The sequence below is a fragment of the Chinchilla lanigera genome, unplaced genomic scaffold, assembly GCF_000276665.1.
Source record: "Chinchilla lanigera isolate Chin_1 unplaced genomic scaffold, ChiLan1.0 scaffold00098, whole genome shotgun sequence".
Taxonomy (NCBI): domain Eukaryota; kingdom Metazoa; phylum Chordata; class Mammalia; order Rodentia; family Chinchillidae; genus Chinchilla; species Chinchilla lanigera.
Genome location: NW_004955499.1, coordinates 5198290 through 5225874, shown reverse-complemented (window position 1 = coordinate 5225874; position 27585 = coordinate 5198290). Strand labels below are relative to the sequence as shown.

General features: G+C 40.9%; 1 protein-coding gene across 5 annotated transcripts in view; it reads right to left on the bottom strand.

The window, feature by feature from the left end:
* The window catches only part of Sts (steroid sulfatase (microsomal), isozyme S), a 167412-nt gene that overhangs the window by 121988 nt on the left and 17839 nt on the right, over nt 1-27585 (bottom strand). For 2 of the 5 annotated variants that reach the window (XM_005406535.2, XM_013505576.1), the window contains exon 2: nt 10983-11108. The exons of the other annotated variants lie outside the window; for them this stretch is intronic. The gene's annotated coding sequence lies outside the window, so the exon portion shown is untranslated. The remainder of the gene's footprint in view (nt 1-10982; nt 11109-27585) is intronic. 5 annotated transcript variants of the gene reach the window in all.

Genomic DNA, 27585 nt, shown 5'->3' with positions numbered 1-27585 from the left:
TCCTAAACGCTCACCAATAGAGACTCTGTTGCTGCCTAGGAATCTCAGTGAAATACTAGATCTTCCAAGAGACTGGACTATCCTGAAGATATACCCATGTTATGACATACTAAAAAGAGCAGCCAGAAGGATGGACTCATTTCTATGCAGAACCACTTTCTGCAAAAGAGCAGGTTGAACCAACTCAGCAAATTCTAAATAGTGTGGTAGGTAAGAATGAGAGAGGACCAGCAGTATGGCGGCCCTCCCTGCACATCCTCTAACATTCACGAGGGGCTGCTCCTGGGAATATAGCGAAGTTCATTTCTCTAACCAGTTGACTCATCAGTTGATTTTGCATCAAGCAAAAGAGTTTATGCATCCTGAGCTCTGATGCAATCAGGTGACCACTTCAAAGGTACAGATCTGTTGGAGAACTCACAGAGCTGTCCTCCAGCTGGTGTCTAAGAAGAAGTCTGCAGCTTTGAAGGAAGTAGCTCACTGGAGGTGCCATCCCGGGAGTCATGAGTCACTTCTAGGAACTCAAAGGGGCCCAGGGCTTCAGTAGCAAGAAAACAGATACTACCTCATTCCCACAATCCTAAGCAACTGGGCTTGGAAGAAACCAAGAAGCCTCAGAGAAGCATGTAATCTTCCTGAGATCATGATTTCTGCCTGGGGACCCCATGAGCGGGTTACCCCAGCCACCCCTTGCATGGACTTCCAACCCACACAGGTGGCAACACAACATTTGAGTGTTTATTTTAAGTGACTGTATGTCATGAAACAGTAGAAAGTGAACACTGGGGGTATAAAAGCAAATACTACCCTACCAAAGCTAGAGAGATCTTTGTTTTGTAGAGAGATAATAGCTTTGTGAATGTATTTACATATCTCTCCTGTATTCTTTTAAAATCTGTGATCTCAATTTAGTTTTCATCCCTTGCTCAAGGGAAATTTACCACTATTATTCTTAATCTCAAGTGGAGAAGAATACAATAAGAAATTCAGGAGGAAGGAAGGAAGAAAGGGAGGGAGGGAGAGAGGGGAGGAGGGAGGAAGGGGAATGTGGCGTGGGGACAGGTAGAAAAGGCAAATTGTGAGAGCAAATTCAATCTCCTAGTATTTTTAAAATATCAGGGAGACAAAGAAACAATTACAAATTACTATAAGTGTGCAAACTTCTCAGTCTCTTTAGGGGTCAAAACTAAGAACGGAAGGACCCTAAAAATATTCTTTATGTCTATCAACCTGGCAAATGCAGAAACAGAGAATTTTGCCCAATACTTGTGAAAACACCAACCTGGGAAGAGTTCTGGGAGCTCTTTGGGAATGGCTATCAAGAATCTCAATATTTGCACATGCTTGGAATCAGGGTTTTCTATTTTTAGGCATTTATGGTAGGACTATATTGAGAAAGACATGTCCATCCTGGCATCAGGATAGTCCTGCAAGCCTTAGAAAAAACTGTGAAGGTGTGAGACTTCAGGAAAGGTTAGATAAATTTCATGATACGATATTACACAACCTTTAAACTTCTGATTTGCAAAGACGTTTTCATTGTGTATAAGAACTTCATGGCATAATTTTTGCACAGGAAAGGTAAAACCCAGCATTATATAATGGCAACACGATAATAAATTATTTTAAAAAGTATTTCATGTATGAATATAGATATGTACGTTCTCAGTACATATATGTGTCATCAAGCATCTACATGACTGAAAAGAAGCATGATATGAACCTATTTCTAATTAGTTTGCGAACATCTGCACCATCAGTGGATTTTATAATTTCTGGTGCAGTACATTCTTGTATTTATCAAATGTTTTACTTGTTTTCATAATCAGAAAAAAGACTGCAGTGTACAATTTAGTCATATTGTATTTCTGACGATAGAGGAGGACATTCTCACTGTTAAATTTACAAAGCTCCACAAACATGATAATTTGTACTAATGGGAATAAAAAGAAAATTGAACCCCAGCTTACAGTTGGCCTGGAGAGACCCTAATTTAGACAACTTCATTTTGATGAGCTCTGATAACTGTGCAGCTGGTCCTTGTCATATAATCAGAGGGGAAAAAAAATAAGGCTCTCTTTTTAGAGAAATTCTCTGAGTCCTTATGCTTGAGGCACACACAGTAAAAGCCTAATAAATACTTGCAGAGAAATGAATTAATTGCAGATTGCTCATCTCTGCAGTTTCTCTGTCATGCAAGAAGGTCTGGTTGCCACTGAAAAGTACACCATAGATCCAAACTCCTGTTGCTAGCATCCTTTTGTAACCTTTATCAATAGTTTGATATCTGTAGCTGGGGTAAGAAGAAAATGAACACCTAAGCTGTGGTTGTTACCGGGATAATGAAGAAAAGTAGAATGCTGATTCACACAACGGAGCATCATGATTTAGAAAGGAATTGATGTGCAACATCAGCCATGATCTCAGGGGTTCCTTTATCTAGGAACTCTGACATGTATTTATCTGGATGGGATTTCAGGATCGGGTCTCCAATGTCTCCTCCGTTATTCCAGTATACTGTAGGTGCTCCTATGTCTCTGAATCTCACCCAGCAGGGAGAGGAAGCCCTGACATCAATGTTCAAAGATAACTGTACAAAACTCTTACCACAATCCTTCAAGAAGGGCAACATTCCACTAATACCATAATGATCAACCACGGCGTACCGGCAGCCCTTGGGTGATGGTGATGGAGAATGTACTTGAACAATGGAGGGGATTAAGGAAAGATCTTCTCCCCACAACACAACCAGGAGAGTGGAGGTGAAGGGAAATCTTTACCAAGTGCAAAGCATTCTGATTTATCTCTGTAGGAATAATGATGGTGTACGTAAGAGCAGCAAAACATTAAAGCAAAAGTGTCTACAGAGGACAGCCTAATGAACAGAATCCCACAGAATTGGTTTGGCTTTTTATGTGGACAGTACTCTTGAAGATACACCTTTGGTATTGGCTCTGATAACTTCACCACAAACACCTTTCCTTCTAGAACATTCTTGCCATGGAAATTACAAGGAAACAGAAAACGTATGTATGTATGTATGTATGTATCTATCTATCTATCCATTGATCTATCATCTGTCTACCTACTGATCCATCTGTTCTCTCCTATCTATCTGCCCATCAGTCATCCATCTGTCCATCTCTGCCTCTCTCTCTCTCTATTTATCTGTTCTCCCTTTCATTCTCTGTCTGCCTATTCACTCCTCTACCCACCTACCTATCCATCTATCTAATCTACTGACATTACCAATCTATCATCTATTATTTTTCTACCTACTTATCCATCTATCCTATCTGTCCATCCATCCACACTTCTGTCCATCTGTCTCCCCAACTACTCACCTACCTATCCCTACCTACCTAATCCAACCTACTCTATCTATCTGTCTATCTATCTATCTATCTATCTATCTATCTATCTATCTATCTACCTACCTACCTACCTACATACCTACCTCTCTATCTACCTAAAATAGTGTATGGTTTGATATATGGCTCCTTTCAAACATTAATTGGCTATACAAGAATACATATGATTACAACTTCTGTCATAGATAATGTGTGATGAGGCCACATGTGGTTTGGTGGTGAAAGGGGATGGGGTCACAGAAGTCTGAAAAAATGAGGCTATAAGAAGTGTTTGCTGTGAGGGAGCTTGTCTGATGGAGCCACACATTATGGCTGCAGCACAGGTTTTGATATGGATACCCAGGAAGCCTCCATCATAAGACTCCAAGCGATGCAATTGGATTGGCCTGGGCACTGGGGTTTCCACCTTTGTTCTTGCAGACTCATTCCTAACACATAATCAAGAGCAAAATATAATCTGGCTTCTTCCTTCTTCCTATCACTCATTCTTTACGTACTTGGTCCAAGAAAGAGCAAAGACAGGAGAAGAAGGAGGAGAGCATTTTCTTTTTCCTTCTGTCACGTGCTCCAAGCAAACTACTTCTGCCTCTTGAGAGATGAGAATGTGAGGTCTGAACCACATGAACAAGCCAGAAAAGACGGGGCAGTGTTTTAAAGCATGAGCTTTGTGATGAGATTTGAATTTGAGTCTCTTGAGTTGCTTTATAGGATGCCAAAATTTCTAGCAAGTATGAAAAACATGTGTCTTAAGATAATTAATTGCACCATCATCGAGTTCTGAGGATATGAAAGATCAACAGTAATAAAAATGTTCATTCAATAATATTTTCAAAGGACCAAGAAGAAAAGTAGGGCATGGAAACTAAAGTTGTGCTTCATATTCTTAAAGAACAGGAGATAAGATAACCTTTGAAATAAACTACAGGGTACTGTTACCTATTTATTAAAAACTTGAAGTCCTAAAATTTCTCTTAAGTCTTCAAATGTGTGATTTCTGAACAAGAAAGCAAGAATGATTTCGAGTTATCATTATGATGTTCTGTCTCATCAAATGTGCTTAATACAGTTATCTTTTGCATATTTGCCTGGTAATCTCTCCAAAAGCTAAGGATATTATTAGGCAATTTTCTATTTCTAGCGAAGAAAAGTATGCCATAAAGATAAAATTATTTCAGAATGTGAGTTTCATTCTCAGAAAAACTAGTTTGGTTCTTTCTTTGAATTATATACAGATTCTGCCCACTTCCCACGGAGTTCTATTACATTTTTTGTCTTTTTACGGTACATTCCATATTATCCACAATAAAATGTTCAGAAAAAGGAAAAGAACAGCTAGCTTCGTGCTTATTTTTTGAAAGCAAAGAACACAGGACACTAAGTAAAGGAACAAAGTCTGATTAGTTATTATAAATGTGTGTGAGCCATGCACTTGGTTAACCCCCACTGGAATTATTAGAAACTAAAAATACATAAACATGACAGATGACTAAATTCGACTGGGTCTACATTCATCTTCTGTGAAATATTACACAATTAAATATACACAGCCAGTCCCCTCAGGCTGTGGGAACAAAGTGAAACTATCTAAGCACTCCTGGAAGCTAAAATGGTCATAATGGTTTGAATTTGAAGAAGAAAAATATACACTTTTAAATCATGAAAAAGAAAATTGTTATAACATGATATTAGAAGGTAAATTTCCACTATGTTATCAAAGTCAGAGTTGATTGTGCTCGCTTCGGCAGCACATATACAAAGTCAGAGTTGATTTTAATAAAAACAGAGACATAAAGTTGTATAGATTAACAGAATTATTATACCAAGTCTATGAGCTCGTTATTATTTTTAAACCAGGAAGCTGTGCTCCTAAATTATAAAATCAATCTGATTTCAGACATTTTATTACTGCCTTCCAGCATTTTATACTGAAGTATGCTGAAGATTTTGCAGTTGTGGTATAGATGGATTGCTTCCTAACTGACTCCAAATAATACCGTATTTTATATTTGAAAACCATATTCCACACTGCTAAAATGGAGGATGTCCACAGAGCTTTCTAAAGAACTCACTACTGACATAGAGGATGTTGGCAGAACTGTCCACAGAGCTCACTCCTAAAGTGAAGGATGTTCATACAACTTCCACAGAGCTCACTATAAAAATGGAGGATTTCAATAGAACTTTCCAGAAAACTCACTCCTAAAATGGAGGATGCTCATAGAACTTTTCATGGACTTCACTCCTATAATATAGGATTTCAACAGAATTTTTCTTATGAAACTCACCCCTAAAATGGAGGATTTCCACAGAACTGTCTATGAGGCCATTCCCAAAATAGTAGACTCAACATGAACTTTATATAGGAATAAAATATTATCATAAACAGAGCACTTTATATAACATATCAGTCAGGTCCTCAATAATACAATAAGCTGGGTCTACATTCACCTTCTGTGAAAGAGAAAACCAACATAAAAAATAAGAAAAGTGTTATGGTTTGTGTCTGGGTGTCCCCCCAAAGCCTCATGCGGTCATTGGGGCAGGCTTTTAGAGTTTGATTAATTATGGGTGTGAGAGCTACACCCACCCTGGGATGATAGTTTGCATATCTAAGGGAGAGGAAGAGGCTGCTTGTGGCCATTCCTCCATTGTGTGTTTGTTGCTTTTGCTGTGTTCGGACGCCATGAGCTGTAGCCCTCTGCCATGTGCCACTCTGCCTTGTAACCTGCCAAGTATGGACTAAAACCTCCACAAACTGCAAGCGAAATAAACCTTTCCTTCCTTAATTTTGGGTGTCAGGTATTTTCTCCCAGCAACAAAAGAAAAGTAACCAAGACAAAAAGGCTTCTTTTGACTCAAGGTTTCAGAAGCTTCAGTCCATTGTCAGCTGGCTTCATTAATTTTGTATCTGCAGTGAGGCAGAACATCATAGCAGAAGCACATGGCAGATGAAATTTACTGCCTTCATGGGAGTAAGGAGAGAGAGAGACAGAGATAGCAAGAGAGACAAAGAGTGAATTCCCCTTCAAGGGCACACCTCCTGACCTACTTCCTTCAACTAGGCTCTATCTGCAATAGCACCATTAGAAAGTGAACCCTGAACACATGAGCTTTTGAGGCAAACAGTAACACATGCAGTACAAAGTAAGGAACTGTTACACTTCTTAAATGATTATCATGAAGATGACTGAACTACACACATAAGAGTATGGCATGACAGAAAATACTTTCAATTGTCTACATCAGTCGATCATACAGAGATAAGGAACATATTTGCATGTGAGTCATAATGGAGTTCGTTGGTGGTTGGCTGGCTGGTTGGTTGTGCGCTGGGGATCAAATTCATGATCACAGCCTGTTAGGCAGGTGCTGTCCCACTGAGCTATAACCCTAGTGCTCATGACATTTTCTACCAAGTTGCATAAATTATATTTCCATTCCTTTCCCCAATATTTCAGCATAGGACTCCCAGACTGAAGGGATTTTTTTTTTCTATTTTTTTTTTGGTAACAGCATTACCAATGTCATCACTGTAGGGTGAACATGGACTCAATACACTCTCCCATACAGTACCCACCTAATTACATAAACTGTTCTTGTCTTTCAATCCAGGATCCAGTCAAGATTAGGGTATAATTGCTCTACTGCTTAAATCTTTTCAAATTGGAAAGAATTATGGAATATTTCAGGGGTATTTTTGTCTGTTTTGTATTTTTTTGTTTTTCATGACATTGATTCCTTTAGCAGAACACTGGCCAGTTATTTTTCAGTAATGTTCTATGTTGGGCATGGGTGTGATGTTTTGCTGGGATCAGATGCAAGTTGAATGAAATATCAGGGGTGCCACATAGGTTTTCCTGTATCCCTCCCACAGCCTTATATGAAGAAGTTCAATGGCACAAGACACTTTGATATTGACAGTGGTTGCTCTATTTTTCCCTTGCCATTTGCCTCTTTTTTCTCCTCCTCCTTTTTTTTTCTGAGACACAGCATAGTAACCTTAATTTTTCTGGCTGGGCTTAGTATATTGAAACTAAAATGTTCTTCTCATGGGTATTTGCTGCCATACAATATCCTTATGGAATTTTTTTTGTAACCATCAAATGATGAAAACAATTATGACTGTCTTAGTATATTTAAGGATAATAAGCCTAGAGAGTCCTGATGGATTTCTTCCAATAAAATGACGTTTTCTTTTGTTTCCTAATAAAGGTATATTTTAATAACATTAAAGAGTTTTCTTTTCGAGGGGAATCAATTAGGGTATCCAGAGACGGGATAAGAGTCTTTTCCTACCTTCAAAATATCCATCTGCTTAGTGGAGGTAAAGAGTTTAACATGCTGAACTCTGATCTGTGAAGACATTACAACACCCCACAAGGACGGCTTTATGTTGGTGAGATATAATGAATATTGTTATTAGGTATTTAGAAACAGATATTTCAGTTCCCACTGAAATACTACCACTTTATATCAGAACATTAAGAAAGGATAATGAATGCTGCATAAGTTTATCATGAATTAATCATGGGCTTTTTCAGCCACATACTTTTAATTAGCTACTGGGTCTGTCAATTTTTCTTTTTTTTTTTTTAGCACCGTTCCAGCTGGGTCAAAATACTGTCAATCTTCAATGCAGAATAAATGGCAAAAAAATTATACTTAACGTATTTCCCTGCCAAATGTGCAGTTGTTTTCCAGATGGATAAAAATAAAACTACTTAGCAGGTGTTGAAGGCTTGTAAAGCTAGGTCAGAATATGAAACCTGGCCCCAGTATCATCAATGACTTTAGAACGCTAATTGGTCTCCAACTCATCTGAAAAGTTTGTTTGCAAAACAAAGGAAAGGGACATGGGAGCCTTTTAAAGAATAAATCACGGAAATCACAATGGCAAGTGAATCTGTTAAGCCGCTCAGCGTTAGAACTGCATATGAGCTGCGGCTTTAAGCCTGAGTGGAATGAATGTTTCTCACAAAAGGATTTACTTCTGAGAGCTTTACATTTACTAGAAGAAAAAAAAAAAAAAAAACGTGAAAAGGTCATTGTCTTTTGGTTCTCTATAGTTCTCATTCTAAACTAAAGATAAGCAAAACTGCAGCCATGGAGTGCAGGCTTTCCCACCCTTAGCACTCCTGACTGCTCTCTTTGCTGGTGCTATCCTAGGAACAGAGGCTGCATCACTGCTTCCCAACCCTCGGCCCTTTCTGAGCCAGCAGCAGTGCACAGTCTGACAATCCGAAAGGTCTCCAGCTCTTTCCAGATTCCCTCTAGAGAGCAGAATCCCTCCTAGGGGAGGAAGAACCACTACCATGTGTAACCTCCTACTCCAGAGCTGTATTTGGTCATCAAACTCACATCAGCCTGCGTTTCTGACTTATTTCACTTAACATTATGGTCTCAAGATGCATCCATTTTCCTACAAATGAACCCAGGTCATCCTCCTCTATGGAAGAGGGGTAATCCATTGCGTATAAACACCACACCTTTATCCACTCATCGCTCGATGCACAAAGGGGGCATTTGCAAGATTTAGCTTTTATGAATCGTGCCGCTCCCAATGTGAGTATGCATGGATCACTGTACTACGGTGTCTTTAACTCTTAGGCGAAAATATGGAGAAGAAAAACAGCGGGGTCAACTGACTAGTTATAGTTTTTTGAGGAATTTCTGTACTGATCTCCATAGTGGTCGCAGTGAGGTACATTCCCACCAACAGTGTGCAAGGGTTCAGACACGCTGACCTACACCACTGCCTTCCACAAGTGGTAAGCTTAAATATCCCACGGTTTCTGTTACATGAGAAACTCACGGCATAAATAAGGAGCAAGATAAAAGATAGATAGAAGGAAGTAGGGGGATGGCTCTTTGTCACAGGGGAAGAGGACCAAGAGATGGGTGAGGAGAGGGAAAGGCGATGAAACAAGAAGTTAAGACATGTCACATGCATGAACCAACTCCACAAAAGAAGTTTAAACACTATAGAGCAAAACATACACTAATTTAAAACACACACACACAAACACCCTTAAACCTTCCATACACCTTCCACTACCTCACCTGGTGAGCTCAGCGCATTTATTCCCCAAATAAAGGAGAGTCTTTTTAGAACAGTCCTAGCAGACAGTCACCATTTTTCATCAGCAGTTTTAACGGAGAAGCCAACTGAGGTACAGAGAGCGGAAACAGCTTCCTGACAGCATGGACTCGGAAGTGGTGAGCTGGATCCCACATGCCCAGACGGCATGGATGGTCCCATCTTCCAGAGCCTCCGCATAGGGATCTGAACCAGGCAGCTCCTGTGAGCCCATTCCCTGCCCTCTTGTCTGAGCCACAAGGACCACCCTGAATGGCCACAGCCGCCCCCTTCCAGGTCATAATGACATGACGTCACAGAGGCAGGCTCTGTCCTAGAAAAGGAGGAGTAACAGGGATTCTGACCAGCAGACTTTTAGTCATCTTTATATATGTACTTCTTGATGGTAAGTGTCGGGAATGCATCCCGGGCTTCCCCTAACCTGAGCCTGTGCTCTGCTCCTGAGTTCCCCCTTGAGGCCAGGTGGTGCTGGACACTTCTCCAAGGATGAGAGGACAGTGCACATACCTACTCTCGCCAGAGGAGGAGCTCTCTCTGCAGGAGTGAGCTGGCTCTGTCCTTCACACATTGATGGATTGCAGGACAAAAAGCAAGTGGTGGACCCCACTCATATCACGGGCATTCCCTCTGCACACAGGCTGTGTTGCCTTGCTGATTCAACCAGAGCTCCCTCAAAAGTCCAGGAGATGCATCACTGCTCAAGACTTCCCACACATGCTGCTATTTAGGTTTGGATGTGGAATGGCCCTCCAAATACTCCTGTGCTGAAAGCTTGACTTCCCACCCAATGGTGTTTAGAAGGTGTGTGCGTGTGTATGGGGGTGGTGGGATCACCAGGAGTCTGGTCTTATCAATGGATTAATGTGTTGCTGGATTCATAGCTTAATGGGCAGTTAGGAGACGGTGATAACTCTAGCAGGTAGGGCCAAGTGGAAAAGAATATGTCACTGCCAGCATGTCCTGGAAAGACAATTTTCTACCTGGCTCCTTCCACTCTCTTTTTGCTTCTTAGCCACCTTAAGGAAATCAGCTCTACTCTACTGCAGGGTGTCCACCGTGATGTCTTGCCTGAACACATGCAGTGAAAGCATGGAACCACATGACCATGGACTGGACTCTTTGAAACTCTAAACCAAAACAAACCTTTCCTATTTTAAGTTCATGGTCTCAGGTATTTTTGTCACAGTGATGGGAAGCTGACACACTTGCCATGTGCTTCCATGTATTACACTGTGGCTGCCCTCCCAGTGGATCCCTATACAGCCTGTCTCTTGCAAACTGGTATTTGTTGCAAGGGCACTTCCCTTTGGTAAATGGGATTTTTCACTGTGAAGTTCTTTGGGCAAAAGGAGCAGGTAGGATAGCTCCACATTTCATGTCTGTAATCATCAGAACATTTGGAATTCCACTTCCAGTACTATTGAGTGTAGATGACAGACCAGGTTCCAGGTGAGTGAAACACTTCCTGAGGAGCCATGCTACATTCCAAGAGCAGCCCACACATTTACACTTACCCTGATGTCAGTTTAAAACAATCTCCAGCTGTTGTCCTGCAGTGGGGCTTCAGGGATGGAGATCACCATGCGCTGACATAGAAAGGGAGCTCTCAGCAGAGAAGAATCAGGGGCATCGGGCTCACTCTGTGAATTAATCCAAAAGGAGAAGAATTGGACAGTGGACAACCACATGGAGATGAACGTATATGAAATGAGCTCTTTCTTACATTGGAAGAGTCTCCTTCAGAAAATGCTTCTTTCCACTATCTATTTAATGCAGATAATTAGGTCTCAGTTTGCTGTCTCAGGACTCTGAGAATCTCTCCATAATTACTGTATATGAAACAAGTTCTTCCATTGTTTAGTATCATATCATAGATCATCTTTTTCCTTGATAGCTTCTCTCTCTGTCCCTCTCTCTCCCTCTCTCTCTCACTCTCCTACACATACACACACACACACATGCAAATAGAGCACTTATTGTTATATTATTGAACTTATATTTGTTAACCAAACATGTGGTATTATGCCTGGATTTCCTGTCTTTGTATTCTTTATATGCATACATTACACTGTATATCATATAGTTGTTTTTTGTAACCAACGTTTTCATTTCGCTGATGATGAAACCTACAGCTTCATGCATGCTAAGCCAGTACTCTGTCGCTGGCCTGCACCACACACTCCCACCAGGTTCAAGGAGCAACACTGCAGGACTATAGTTCATTTGTAATGCATATCAAGCTCTCAAAAATGTGGGGAGACTGTATTGCCCCCAGATCCCATGCATGCTAGCCACCTGACTACCACTGAGATGCACTCCAGCTGCAATACGTATTCTCTGAATAGACTTGGGGTCACAAGTTATGTCTCACTGCACAAATCTGGCCTGCTACTTGCTTTTGTAGTGAGTCAACAGTGTTTTATGTTCAAACGTTTGTAAAAGAGTATTTTTGATGCATGCAAAGCATATGAAAATTGAATAAACAAAGTGTAATGGAGCAAAGTCATAAACATTCACTTATATCTGATTCATGTACATTTTGCCACCAAGTCAAAACCAAATAGACTTGTGATACAGATCCCTTGGCTCCAAAATCTGCAAACTGTTTACTATCATCCTTTTATAGAAAGAGTTTTCCAACCTGTGATATACAGAGTGATGCATATGAATTGAAAATGAACTCAGAAGAAAGCCAAGAAGCTATCTTTCAACTTATTGAAGATATTTCTGTCTGAGTTGCTGACATTTAGATAAAAAACTAGTGTGTGTGTCTTCCACAACATATTAATGTACAAACTTATTGTTTATGTTCTAAAATGTGAAATCTAATCCTACTTGGTAAAACATATCCATGAGAGACCATCGAGTTAGAGAATAACGACTACTGTATAGATTTTTGTAAATGTAGATCTTGCTTTACTGAAGGTAAGTTTCCAGCAACAGTTTCTGAGGTTCAGTCATTATCCCAGAAATGTTACTCTCCCCCCAGATGACATTTGAAACTGTGATCAATCTTCCAGCATGTTTTTCATGTTAGAGTCTTGTACAAATGGAACCCTGTGCAGTTAACCTTGATCCTTAACCTCTCTCTGAAGGAATGACAGTACCACCACGCAAGGTCACGTCCTTTCTCTCCAGTCACCATGACATCCCTTGGCAAGTCTCAGATTGTAGCTGTGGATCTGATCTTAACAATAGAGGCCACCATGTGTTCAAGTCAAGGACAGTAGACTAATTAATCTGGCAGAAGAAATCTGAAGGCAGTCAAATGTTGCGGCCGTGGCACAGCTATTGTTGGGGACTTTTAGCCAGATTTATGTAGAAAATCAAGAGCAAACAGCTCAGCAGGTTGATTTAAAATGTTGTGAGTTTGGCCAGAAGGGAAGCTCCAGTAAAGCTATGGACTACAAAGACAGGGCAGAGGAGACCTACACTGCCAAGAAGAAACAGGAGAATATAAAAGATGGCCTGAGGGCATCACAAGAAGCAGCAAGTCTCCAACCTTTGCAGTTTCAAAACTGCAAAAGTGAAAGACTTTGCTTTCAGGAGAAAGCCTCAAAGCACCATGTTCTAGAATAGCGGCAGCACAGAAAATTTGTTCCTCAGAATTGGATTCAGAGCACCTAGAAATCTAGGCACTTGACCCCTACAGCCAAGAGTGAGGAAAGCGTGGCTACCACTCCATCTGGCAGCAGGCGGGAGTCATCCACGTGGTGCTGGTTTTAGGTGCATGCAGAATGCAAGACTAATGGAGTTAAAAAGGCTTCCAACTCAATTTCAGAAGACGTGGAGGCCAGGCAGTGTGCCGCTGAGAGGGCAGTGTGTGAAGCTGTGAATGAGAAGCCAAAGGTGCAGTGGAGGCCCCAGAAGTTTGGAGAAGCCAGGAACATGGACTGTCTAAGTAAAGCTGCAAGAAAGGAGCAAAGCAGGCCTGAGAGAGAAGCTGTGGGAGCTAGGACCACCAGAAGTGCTGTAGGGGTGGAACCACCCAAGCTCTTTGGAGCTCACAATCTGCCACTGATTGTCTCAGACTCCAGACAGGGGATTACAGGACTTAATATTTGCCCTGCTGGATTTTGAACTTGCTTTAGTCCCATTCCTTTGTATTCCCAATTCTAACTTTCGGAATGAAAATGTTTAGTTTGTCCCACTGAATGTTGGAAGTGTCTAACTTTTCACTTGTACAGGAGCTTGCAACTAAGAGTTTGCTTTACATCTTTGAGAAGACTTGGGACTCGGACTATTCTGCAATGCTGAGGCTGTTAGGACTTAGGCAACTCTTGCAGATGGACTAAATGCCTTTTGCATAAAGGGATGTGCAGGAGGCCTGCGGGTGGTGAGGGCAGAAGGTTATGGTTCTAATGTAATATAATGTTGACAGACTTAATACTGGTTCTCAAGGGTTGTTAAACCTGTGTTACAATGTTCAAGTTGTGAAATGTGAAGAATAAGCATGTCTTTGTATCTGGAAACCTGCTTAAAGAAACGTGTCTGGTTGCCAACTTGACAAAGGGTAGATTGTACTAGTTGATACATTTTGTCAGTTTGAGTTCAGGACACGCTCAGGAGCCAGATGCGGGCTGCACTGACAGTGATCACAGACTGCCTCTGTCTGTGACCTCCAGGAGGTCGGGGCATAAGTACAGCACAGAGACGAACCACGGTGCCAGCAGGTCGTAGAGCACGGGCTCACTCAGCACAGCACATGCAGAGGGAGGGCCCACATGTGAACCCCAGTGACAGCAGTTCACAGGTCTTCTCTATTTTGTCAATTTGAGAAGTTTAACAGTTTAAGCAACTCAGCAGGGAGTTAGGGTCCCTACTTATAAATATCCTCATCATGTGCAAGAGGAGAGCATGGAGATGGTTTGAGTGCTACACACACACACACACACACACACACACCCTTTTGTTTTGCTGCTTTCGCTATTTTCTGCCTCCTTCAACTGTCGCCTCTGTGCTATGCCACCTTGCCTTCGAGCCAGCTGATTAAAGACTAAACACACCACAAACTTTGAGCTAAATAAACCTTTCCTTCCTTAACTTGGGGTGTTGGGTATTTTGTCTTAGGAACGAGAGAAAAGTAACCAAGACAGTCTCGAATCAGCAAAGCTCAAACTCCAAGGTGAGATCTCAGGTGAGTGATTTTGCTTGTGTCTCCCTACATTAACTGCGCAATTCTCTCCATGTGTGCCACGTCATCATCTTCTTATTTCCATGGTCCCCAAAGCTTTGGCATAGCAGAGAAGGAGATGTTATTAACTGTTTCCTAGTCTGACTATTTAAATTTGTTGTACCGTGAGTTCTGGAGGTGTCTCCTAGGGAAATGTGAAATGCTCTAAGGCTTAAGTTTAACACAGACATACCAAGTTCCACAAAAGTATGTCTTATGAATATCAGCAGGTATAGAAACGGGGAAAAAAAGGTCAAATAAAACAAATGTATATGTAGTGCCTGGTTCTCCTTGGGATGCTTTGGTTAACGGATGCATTGCTCTAATTTTGTCCTCTGTTGAAATATGGTATACTCTCTGCAGGTCATCATCACTTCTGTGAGTATGGGCTTGTAAAGCTCACATCCTGCTTCTCATAAGAACACCCACCATCCAGGATGAAGGACCGACCTCACTCCATTCTGACTCCTTCTTAACTTCACACCTGCTATGGCCTGAATATAGTTTATCCCCTCTGATATAGTTTGCATCTGGATGTCCCTCCATAAGCCTCATGCAGTTAGGGGGTGGGCTTCTAGAGTTTATGATTGATCCATGGTCCAATGTGAGATTATGGGTGTGAGTGCTACACCTGCCCTGGGGCAGGTAGTTTGCATACAATATAAGGAAGGGGAAGAGGCTTACTTTCTACTGCTCCTCCTTTTTTGCTTTTGCTGCTTTTGCTGCTTTTGCTTTTTTCTACTGCCATGAAGTGTTGCCCTCTGCCATGTGCCACTCTGCCTTGGAACTAGCTGATTATAGACTGAAGCTTCCACAAACTGTGAGCTAAATAAACCTTTCCTGTCTTAATTCTGGGGATCAGGTATTTTGTCTCAGCAATGAGAGAAAAATAAGTAAGACACCCTCCAAAACACACGTTGAAATTTATCTCACATCTTGAGATATTACATGGTGAGGACTTTAGAAGGTATTAAGTCTCTGCCCTCATAAGTGATTAACACATTCCTCTTATTAGCAGATTAATGGATTACTGGCTTAGGGGTTTATCTCAGGAGTAGACCTGCTGTGAGGGCCTGCTGGGTTAGGTCACACACATGCTTCTTGTCTCTGCTTCCGGATTCCTACCAAGTAAGGACTCCCAAGCTTCAGCTTCTCGACTCATGAGTCAAAATAAATATTTTCACTTAATAAGTTACTTTGTTCTTTGCAAAACAAAATGAGTCAGGGGTTCACCTTACTCCAACATGACTTTACATGAACTAGTTACATATGCCACATCCTTATTTCCACATAAGGTCACATCGTGAGGTTCTGAGAATAACACGGATTTTCCTTGAGGGGTGCAATATTCAAGCCAGTTCATGCAGCTTCTGTAAAAATGGATGGAGGTTCCCCATTCATCCCTCTAGAACTGAAGAACAGGAGCTGATGGAGAGCTTAGGGTTGTCAATGATTTTCTGATTTCCTTCCTATCTCAAACAAGTACCTATAATGAACACCAGGACAGGTATAAAGTCAACATGCCCATATTTGTTTTTCTGAGAACTCTTCTATCCATAGTTTACTCAACTCTCTAGGAACAGGCTGTATTTGTGAAAAGACTATTTTGTCCGTTACACTCAAAAGGCTCTGCCAGTTTCGATGTCAGAGCGAGAGCTAGAATCATTCCTGCTTGTATTCCAAAAGCTATCCCATAGCTAAGACCGCCTCACAGAGGGTTAAAGTCAACCTGGGGCAAGCATTACCTATTAGCAGGGTCAGTAGGGTAGGACCCCAGGAAGTCTAGCACAGAGCAATTGAGGACACAATGCCAGTATGTAGCTGACACCCGAAGCACGCTTATACATAACACTTGTATGTCTTCTCTTCTCTCCTCAAATAGATACTGATACTGTCAGGTTAAAGCTATGTAGTCACTGTTATACTGTATTTTTGGAATGATGGTACTAAAAATGCCTGCACATGCTCAATAGACGTATAACTACATTCTACCCATAGGCAGCAATGTAACCTCTTTTTCAGGGTTGTGTCATCCTCAATTGGTTAAATATGGGATATGTAACCCTTAGATATGGACGGTTAAATGTACCTGCTTCATTAAAAAATTCTTAGAGAAGAGAAAAATATTCTAACATTTTACAGCACAGAGCGTGATGATAGATAACAAAAATTATATTTTATTAAGAACTGGAGGAGAGTTCAAGGGTCCTCAACATAAAGCAAAAGTAAATGTTCAAAGAGATGGAAATGCCAATTATCTTGATCTGACTATTTTCCACTGCATATGTGTATTGAATTATCACACTGCACATTATAAATAGGCACAATTATTATGCATAAAAATTTTAGAGACCCACTATAAGAAATCATCATTGACTTTATGATTGATAGATAAAGCCAACTACAGGGAAGCCTTGGCAAACACAATCATGATACAAGAAAAAAATGGTTTCCGTTTTTTAAGGCTGCTTTCTCAGCATCACCCCACACAACAAAGAAGCATCAGGCCAGCCTTCCACAGGAAGTTCCTGAACCTGATGCCGATATTTGAGCCCAAAGGGGTCTTAACAGACAAACTGAAACTCAGCACCTACTCTTTTTTTTTTTTTTTTTTTTTCTCAGCACCTACTCTTGACGGTGGTGTGAGTCTGTGTCACACCAAGCGTCTGGTGGGGATGCACTCCTGCAGGCACTGGTATCTCAACCATGGACAATGGGCCACTGGACGGCAAACCATGGAGACCTGGACCAACCACACCACTAGGCTTTGTGGACCCAAAGCTTTGCTCATGCCATCTCTCTTAGCGATTTCTTTCCTGACTCCCTATAGTGTTTCCTTGGTTCTTCCATAAAAGTGTCTCTCTGAGCCACCACTTTAACTTCTCTTGAAAATGTCTTTCCTTCTTAACCCAATGATACAGTTTGGTTTTTAAACATCACCCAAAAGCACATGTGCTGAAGGCTTGGTGGCCACCTTCTGGTGCTATTTGGGAGGTAGCACAACCTTTAGGAGGTGGAGCCTAGTGGGAGGAAGTGAGGCCAGTGGCAGTGTGGCCTTAATAAAAGATTGGAACCTTAGTCCCCTCCTCTCTTTCTCTTTTAGGTTCCTGGCCACCTTGAAATGAATAGGCCTCCTCTACTATGCACTTCTATGGCCAAGTGACCATGGACTGAAACCTCTGCAACTGTAAGCCCAAATAAACCTTTCTTCCTTCAAACTGATCACCTCAGCCATTTTGTCTCAGTGATGGAAAGCTGGCTCACACATCAAGATTTTTATAAAGACAGTTTCACCAAATAGTTTGCAAATTTTACCCGGAGACCTACCAGCTGCCAGGGTGATGTTCAAACACTAAACATTTCATGCTGAAAATGAAGTCGTACTAAATTAACAAATATTTGTAGAACTTAAAAAGTAAAAATGGTTAACTGGCACTTTTGCTTTGTGAATGTACCAAAGGATAGATTCCACATCCTTTGATTTAGTGGACTTGGTGGTTCTCCCTATCAAAACCATCAGGGTTTCCTTCGTGTGGATGGAACACCCCTTTCTTTAACACGGAGTATTTGAATTATGGGACTTGCAAAGATGCCATGCAGGAGAAATGGCTCTGGGCTTTCCTCACTGGTAACAGGTTGACAAGTGGTGTTTGACTTATGAGAACAGTTTGACAACTTTTGAGTGTGGACTTTAAAAAGTGATTTAGAGGAAAATATTCGTAATTACTTGCTTTCAGTATAAAATTATTAATGTTGGGTAGCTGGGGGAATATATGGAGCTTGCTAGTTCTCTCAGGAGACAACATTTATAAATTACCTAATAGTTGATTACCCCCTCCTAAATGCAATCCCATGCATTAAATTCACACCTAGCTGTCCAGAAAGAAGTAACCTCAGGAGAGTCGGTCTGGATATTTTTCCGGGGGTCTTGGGAACACATAGGAATTGAGGCCCTGTCTTCAAGTTTACTGGCTCTGTAGAGTATAACAAGCATTTTCTAGTAAGAATTATAATCTAAACACCTTCTTTCACAGATAAGAAGATGGATCCAGTGCACCTAATAAAATAATGATAGGATGTCAGGTATCTGAGCTCCATGTTCCCTTGATCCAAGGAGCATAAAATAGGAGGGTATAGTATCTATTCTTTATTTTTTTTAATGAAGCTATGGTAGGCAAGTAAAAATTATATAAATGTGTGGTGTATGTGAAATTTTTATACCAGTATATATTTTTAAATGGGTAAAGCAAACTAACACACATGACCTCACATATTTACGTTTTGTGTCTAGAACCTCTCAATACTTTTGAAGACTATAGTATGTTATTCCTAGTCCATTATAACCATGTTATACCAAAGATGCCTTGAACTTATTTCTCCAGTCATACTTGTACCTTTTGACCAACATTGTCCCCATCCCTCCCCCTTGAGCTCATCGCCTGGCAACCACCATTCTACACTCTGTGTCTTAGGAGTTCCTGGAGTGAAAGTTCTGAACCTCTTAGCTGTGTCATCATGGCTGAAAGATATGGCCAGTCATGATGGCTGATGGGTAATTAATGCTAGTTACCTTATAGAAATGACTGTAACACATGGTGATGTTGGTGTTCCCTGTTGTTTCATGGACTGTTGAAATTGAAACTAGAGAATAATTGTGCCACACGGGAATACCCATAGAATATGGAGGAACTCAAAGGAGAAAGATCTTAGCGAGCCAGTTATGACTTTCTTGAGAAGTGTGGTGGCAAGAAAGGACAACAAAATCAGGAGAACGTTTCATTCAAGAAGACTCAAAATAGAAAGAAGTTTACAGGAAGTCATTTGTTGATGATGGGAATAGCCTGCAATGACAGAGCCAATCAAGGGAGTAAGAAAAAGGACAAAAGGTGTGTTATCTTTCTGTTCCTATGACAAAATACCTGACAAATTAATTTGAAGGAGGGAAGGATTATTGGGTGGGGGGGTCACAGTTTCAGAGGTTTCACTCCATGGTTGGCTGCCTCCAAGGCAGAAATATCATAGCAAAAGAGAATAGTGGGGGAAACATTTTCACATTATGGAAACCAGGAAGAAAGAAGGAAAGGTGGGGCAAAAGGAGGAAAAGAATGGAAACAGACGGAGGGAGAAGGATCAAAGCGGGAAGAAATAGAAAGGAAGAAGGAGAAGAAAAAGAGGAAGAAGGAGAAGGAGAAAAGACGAAGAAGGAAAAGGAGAGGGAGTGAAAGAAGAAGTATGAGGAGAGGAGAAAGAAGGGGAAGAAGTAGAAGGGGATGAAGGAGGATAGAAGAGGAAGGAAAAGGAGAAAGAGTAAAAAGGAAGAGGAGGACAGAGAAGGAGGAAGAAGAAAAGGTGAAGGATGAAAGAGAAGACAAAGAGAATCAGGAGCAAAAAGAGGAGGAGGAGGGGAGGGAGGAGGAAGAGAAGGAAAAGCAGAAGAAAGCAGAGGAGGAAGAGGAGGAGCAGCAAGACAGAGAGATCATGCTGGGAAGCTTTCTTCTTCCACTTGTGTTCAATCCACCTTGTGGGCTGAGACCCTCACATTCAGAGCAGCCCTCCCCCCTCAGCTTGGTGTCCTACATGCCAGTCATCCCTGGAAAAACCCCACAGTCCCACCTCCCACTCTGCTTTATGAATCTCCTTGATGTTTCTCAATCCAAACAGTTTGACAAACAAGATTACTCATCAGGACAGAGGAAGACTCCATGAGGCCAGGGGACCCAGAGAGGTACCAGCTGCATGCCAGTAGGTGCTGAGTGAGTAGGAGAGACTATCAGCAGCTCGGATTCCTTAACTGCATCTATAGCCAGGCATCTTTTCCTCCAAACGAGCTCAATTAATAATGATCAAATGAACACCAAAAGATAGCATTGTTGAAAAAAGTTGTACCTCTCAGTATTGAAGCTCAGGAAGCTCAAAAAGGAAAAGAAAACATTCATTTATATTTCCTTGCCAGTGTTCAATTAGGATCAAGAACCTTCTGCTTTTAACATGCTCTGTGTTCATAGAATTGATTTACTGTACAACACACTTTGTCTTTCCCTTCATCCACTGGATGTTCCTGAACTGATACCAAAGCAAAAAGCTTGTGTTGTATAATATCAATGCACGGTAAGAGAGGAGGAAAAAGTCATGCTCCCAATTACTTCCTTATGAGCAAAGCAAAATTATTATATGTAGAATCATACTGTTTTAGCAAAGAATGTTATTTATTAATTATCAACTCCTGAACAGTGACATGTTGTATTCCCCGAAGATTTTGATCAAGGTCTATATTTACAGCCTACACCAATGGAAACCAAATATGTTAGACAGAATAAAGGCCCCTACAGACATCCTCATCTTAACACTATGATCCTAAGGACGTGTTTCTCCCTCTCTGGCAAAACAGACTTTGCCCATGTGGTTGAACGAATAATTTGGAGATGCGGCAAAATTATCCTGGATTATCCCTGAGAGCCAAGGGTAATAGTTTCCACAGTACCATGAAATTGATTTTAACAGAAACGTGATATACCTTGCAGGAAAATTATAACCACAGGCACAAAATGAGGAGATTGTAGATTAAAGATAGTTTTTCAAGAAATGAGTCCAAGGAGAAGCCAATTAAAATAGTGTGAGTTATTAGTTTATGAACTGGGTTTCACATGTTCTCAGAGATCCTTGTTAATGGAGTGGACTGATGATGCTGTACAGAGAGACATTTCCACATCTTCCACATCCACTGCCATCCAACCAAGCTGCCTGGGGAATGCCTGATTTCTAATCCACTTCTTTTCTGGTCACTCTCCTGCTTTCCTACACAGCTTGCCTTGGGCTGGGGAAGTCTGTGGGAATGAATGCTTCAGTGATAACAGGAAAGTTCAGTATGGATGGGATTTTGGCCAAGCCCATCAAAAGGTGAGTTTGCTAGGAACCTGGAGATAATCCAGGATTTCACCACAAAAAGGGCTGGGGTGCCAGGGAGCAGTCACATGGACAGAAAGGAGAGCAATTCAAAAGGTATTTCATTCAGACAGATGACTGATTGTATAAAGCTATCAGAGATGGATGATAATGCTTCTAACATGTAGACCATTAATAGGGACACCACCAGTTGAACAAACTTTGTGAGTGCTGGCTTCATGCATCACATATAAATTTTTACACCACAAAACTCTGCTTCATGCATAAGACTATTTAAAATACTACATAACATGACCCTTAGCCTATAGCTATAAGGTATATATGAAACATAAACAAACCCTGTGCTTGGACTTGAGTCCCTTCCCAAAGATATCTCATTTATGTAAAAAGATTTCAAAGTTCAAAGACAAAATCTGAAATGTCTCTGGTTGTGACCAATTTGGATAAGAGATTCTCAACTTGTACAATCTAGAATCATGTCATTTAGTTCCTTCCTAATTTACAGAAGAAGAAACTGCTTTTTGCTACATCTAAGTCCTTCAGCCATTCCTAGTAAGAAATTCATAGTCCCCAGCAAAGAGATAATATCTGTATTTTTATCTCAACAACTCAAAAAAAAACGTCCAGTTTGCCAAACCCCAAAACACACTGAACAGTGCTGGTCGTTTGCTGTTACAGATTTTAAAATCATATGGCTACTTCCTCCTGGATCTAGTCACTTAATCCTCAGCAACTAATTCATCCTTATTCATCACAGTCCTTTTCAAAGAAATATTCTAACTGCAGGACCAAGTTTCCAGGAACAAATGAGTCTATCGGATATTAAGCTTTTAGCCAGGTGACATTTCTGCGGATGCCTTGTGGCTAAAACTCTCCCTATACCAGTAGATCAGGTCTCTGTATCAATCTCCTTACTGTAGGTAAGAGCTTATTACTCATTGCCTGGATCAGGCCTGGGGGGCTATGGGATATTCCCAAATCACATCACTTTAGCTTTCTTTTTTCCTTTTAAAAAAATCTTTACCCAAGAATAGTACACCTGATTCTGTGTCTCGACTTAGAGCTTTATTTTCATTTTTTTTAACAATGGTGTGATTTGCCAATATTCAGTATGTTTCCCTTACTTTACCATGAAGAATGTCTTGCTAAATAATTATGCATGTGTTTAAATAACAGCAGTACGAGGTACAACATAATGACAGATGTTGACTTGCTGTAATAAAGGAAATATTCCTGAGGGCCTAAGGATCAGAAAGAATTTCAGAGGCAATTCTTAAAAAGTGACCACAATTAGGGGTGAGGACAGAGATAAAGTAGCAGAACAGAGGTTACATGATTTAGTGTTAGTGCAGATAACAGACCAGCACTAAAAAAAAAAAAAAAAAAGGAGATGCAATGGAAGTTTATGAAATATGGACATTTTATTTTATTTCTCCATGTCTGAAGGACTCAGGCATGCACGAGAGGGCTATAATCTGGTGATCATCAGTACCCCAGCAGTATGAGGACAATATTCACAGGCTCTAGGTTTAAAGAAACTTCAGGGGACCTGCACGAATCTGATGCTTCAAATATCTTCAGGCAGCGGGGCGGGGTAACTTTTGTGGTGTAGATGAAGGTTCTCACTGGGGTGATGGACATGTTCTAAAACTGGTTTGCAACAATGCTCAGGCAACCTTGTAATTTAATAGAAGCCACAGAATCATATAAATGGGTGAATTAAATGAAACAGAAAAGAGACCTCAAAAAGTTGTAAACATGTTTTTCACCAAAATGAGCGAAAGAAAAACAAGAAAATAGAACCCTTTATATAGATATCAGATTATAGTTTTAAGGCTGTGAGATTGTAAACTCAAGTTGTATCTTAACATGTTTGATTCTCTCTCCCTTTTTCTTTCCTTTTTTTTAAAAAAAAAAAAATTTAAACTAGGAATTAAGCCCAGTGCCTCCACGCTAAGCTGCACCCCAGCCTCTTTCATTTATTTATTTATTTATTTATTTTATTTTTCTAACACAAGATCTTGCTAAGTTGCCTAGGCTGTGTTCAAAATGGAGATCTCCCTGCCTCAGCCTGTCAGAGTGCTGGGATTACAGGAGTATGTCACCATGTCATCTTCTTTTTTTTTCTTTCTTTGTATTAAATGAACAGTTGTACATGGGACTGGATTTTCTCCCATTGGCCGTGGAGGTCAACAGTCTTTAACCTGCTGCTGCTGGAAGTGAAATCCTACTAAAACATGAAGTTAATTTACACAGCCATAGTGGGCAGGGACACAACTTGGCTGCCTTTTACCATGGATGCATGCATGTACAGTGACTCAGCAGGTCTTTGGGACCGACAGCAGAAGGTGTGGGAATATTTCACGGTGGGTGGGAATATTTCCTAGAGTGATCCTGACACTCAAATGCTTGTATCAAACAGTGAAACCTTGTAAGAAATGTCTCTTTCAGTCTTCTCTACTCTTGTCTCTTATCCCACAACCTCCCGTGAGGCAAGCCTTAGAAACTATAATTTCAGTTAGAGATACCTTATTACAGTGATCTATACACAGTCCCTATACACAGCATCACAACTCGTAACAGCTACATCTTTTCTGGGTGTGGTATCAGAAATTGAACTCAGGACCCTGCATTTGCCAGGCAGATGCTTGCACCACTGAGCTATCTCCCCAGCCCAACAGCTAAATCTTCAAAGCAGCCTCCATGGCCACCAACACATGAGGAGATAAAGAAAATACTAGTGCTTACACACAGTGGAGTAATACTCTACCATCAAGAAGACCAAATGGATCATTTGTAGGAAAACAGATGCACCTTCAGACCATCACATTAAGTGAAACACATCAGAGACCCAAGCTAAAATATCACACGGTTTCTCATACATGACAAACCCAAAGTATAAATAAAAGAGCAACCCGATAGGTAACAGGAAGTAGCACGATGGGTCTTTGTCAAGGAGAGGGAGGGAAGGGGAGTGACGAGAGGAGATGGTGAAGAACAGAGGAATAAGCTGCGCCATGTGCGTGCATCAGCTCTGCCCAAGGGAAGCAAATGCGCAGTACTGCAAACATGGACTCATAAAATGATGAATTTAAAAAAGAAGAGAAACTAGTATCCCTCTTCCCCAAAGTGCCTCCTAGAATGCAGAACCTCCTTCCCCGCCCAACCAGCCCAAAATCTTGAAATATGTCTCTAACTTCCTCCCTCTTTCTGCGCAAAAGCTGGTCATCAAGGAACTCTCCTGTTCATCTTGTTGGAGTGTCGGTCCTGAGGCCTCCACCTCCACAAGGGGTCCTGCTCTGTGCTGCACCTGTGAGGAGCAGGCGCTGCGTAGGGGAACAGGGAGACACTGAGAAGGTGGGGTGACTGGTTTCCATCCTGCATCGGTGACTGCTGGCTCGGTCCTTTTTGATCCTATCCTATTGCAAGATCGCTGTTCATCCTTCATTGACCCTAAGCACAAGCATGTATAGATCACCCTGGATCCTTGAGCTCCAAAGCTTCCATATCATGTGTATTGGTCAGCTTTTCAATGCTGGGACAAAATACCTGCTACTCACAATTTAAGGAGGAGTGGCTTGTTTGGTCCACGTTTTTAGAAGCTTCAATCTGTGCTCGTTTGGCTCCAGGGCAGAACCATCATGGCAGAAGGGTGAGGCTCAGTAAAGCTGCTCAGATGAGAGAGCCCTGAAGTTACGCTACTGAACAGCACCAAGAGAAAGGGGCCTGAGACCACATAGTGTGCCCAGTGTCATGGTCTCCTGATGCACCCAGACACAGCCAGAAGGGTGCTTGACTAATCCCATGGCCATCTCTCAAGCCAGTCAGGTTCACAATCGAGACTGCCTATGGCATCATATAAAACCATGATTAAATAAGTCTCTAATGCCTTTCTCTTGTCCATCTGTCTTTCATTAGGAGAGTACCTATCACGATCCTTCTGATGGGCAGGAGAGATGCCACGTTGAAAGGAGCTTAACCAAGGGCATAGATAGTGAGTTTTAGTTGCCCCTATTTTAAATATAAACACCTGATGCTCTAAGAGATTATTAACTGGCCGTAGTTAGGATTTTTGGTGAGATACACAAAGACAGAGCAATATCTTCAAGATTATTTCCATCATACTAGCCACTACTTGCTCCTCTCCTTCTTTCTCTTACTACTTCCTGCTCACTCTTCTTCTTCTGCTTTCTCCTCATCATCATTCTTCTAATATATTTAGGAGGGCAAAGTGTAGAATCATTATGTGACTGTAAGTGCAGAAGCATTCCTTACGGTAATGCACAAAAGAGTACAAAAACCAATCTATTTTAATTTTCTATCACACAGTGTAGCTACATTATTCTGGTACACATTTTGGGTAAGTTAAGAAGATGAACACTTAGAAACACTGGACTGAATCCTTTTGGCTGGCATCATATATATCTGTCTGTTAAAAGTACATAGCACTTACAATGTAATGACATAAAACAGTATCTCTCAATATAGAATAAAAATGTCCAGGCTACATATCAGAGCCTACAATGTAGAACTGGTCATGCAACAATGGAGAATTTTAATCAAAACATATTTTCGCTGTGGAAAGGTTTCAAAGAGTAAATGCTAATTACCTTCAATCAAATCTACCTAACTTCAGTTATTATTGTAATGTCCATATAAAGAGGACTGAAAGCCCTATTTCTAAACATGTTTTTATGAATGTACAATTGCATGTCGGCTGTGGTCTCCAATAGCATGGAGAGAGATGCCATGGTAGGATGTGTGTCCTTGAAATGCAGAAGGAGGGAGCAGAAAGAGAAGTAGTTACATTTCTTTTCTTGATGATCGTAATGATGACCATACAATTAAGTAATTGCACATCCCATGTAAAATGCTTCCAGGTTGCCATTGGTGCATTAAAAGGTATAGGTTGGGTTAAGGAAAAAGAATTCTAAAATCTTTTTTTTCAAAGGAAGCTCTATGCATGGAGTAACTGTTGGAGCAATGCAAGGGAACTGGTTGAAAAGCAATTGTCACGCTGATTAGCAAATACAAAAATATGCCACAGGGATGATTTCTAAGAGGACTAATAGGGGCTTATCTTAGGCCAAATTGACTTTAGCTCATCAAAAGACCGTCATCTGAACCTAGAAAAAATGGTTAGACTTAAAGAATGATTTTATGCAAAAGGCTCATCTTGTCTAAAAGATGCACACGTTAAATGCATAGCTGAGCTTTAGCAATCACAAGGGTGAAAATTATATTTGACACCTTGGTGGTAGGTATGTTGTACAACAGCTGAGAGTACATGACATTTCATGTCTTTGTTTGTTTGTTTGTTTGTTTATTTAAATTTTGTAGCTCTGGAATTTTGTAGCTCAGGGCCTCCTGCATGCCAGGCAAGTGCTTTAAGCCTGAGCTTTGTCTGCAGCCCTCTCTCTTTTGTTTTAAATCAAGGTCCCACTAAATTGATCATGCTAGTCTTGAACTCATGATCCTGCTGTCTTAGCCCCAGGAGCGGCTGAAATTACAGGCATACACCACCATGAGGACTGGTAAGACAGGCTCTTTGTACTTGTAAATTAGTACCGTCAGCCTGCTGTACCTGTCAGTTGTTTCCATATTTGCAGCAATGACAGATTGAAAATACTCAAAAAAAAAAAAAAATTTGTGTGTACTGAGCATGCAGCCTCTCATCCCTGCTACTATTCCCTAGACGACAGGATGTGCCAACTATTTACAGAGCTTTTGCATGACTTCAGGAATTACACCTTATCTAGACCTGACTGAAAACATACAGAAGGATATGCATTTGCCTAATGCAAATGATAGATCATTTTGTAGAAGGGATCTGAGCATTTCTAGATTTTGGTATCTAAGAGGGAGAATGCATTAAAATCAATTCCCTGCAGATACTAAAGGTGGTTTGTATTTTAAACTCAAAGATAACAGCTCCTACATGAATAGAATTTAAATATTCATAAGTGTATGGCCATCAGAATTTGACTATTCATAGGAGACTGGCCTTTGAAATTTGTTTATTCATAAGTGATTGGCCAGCT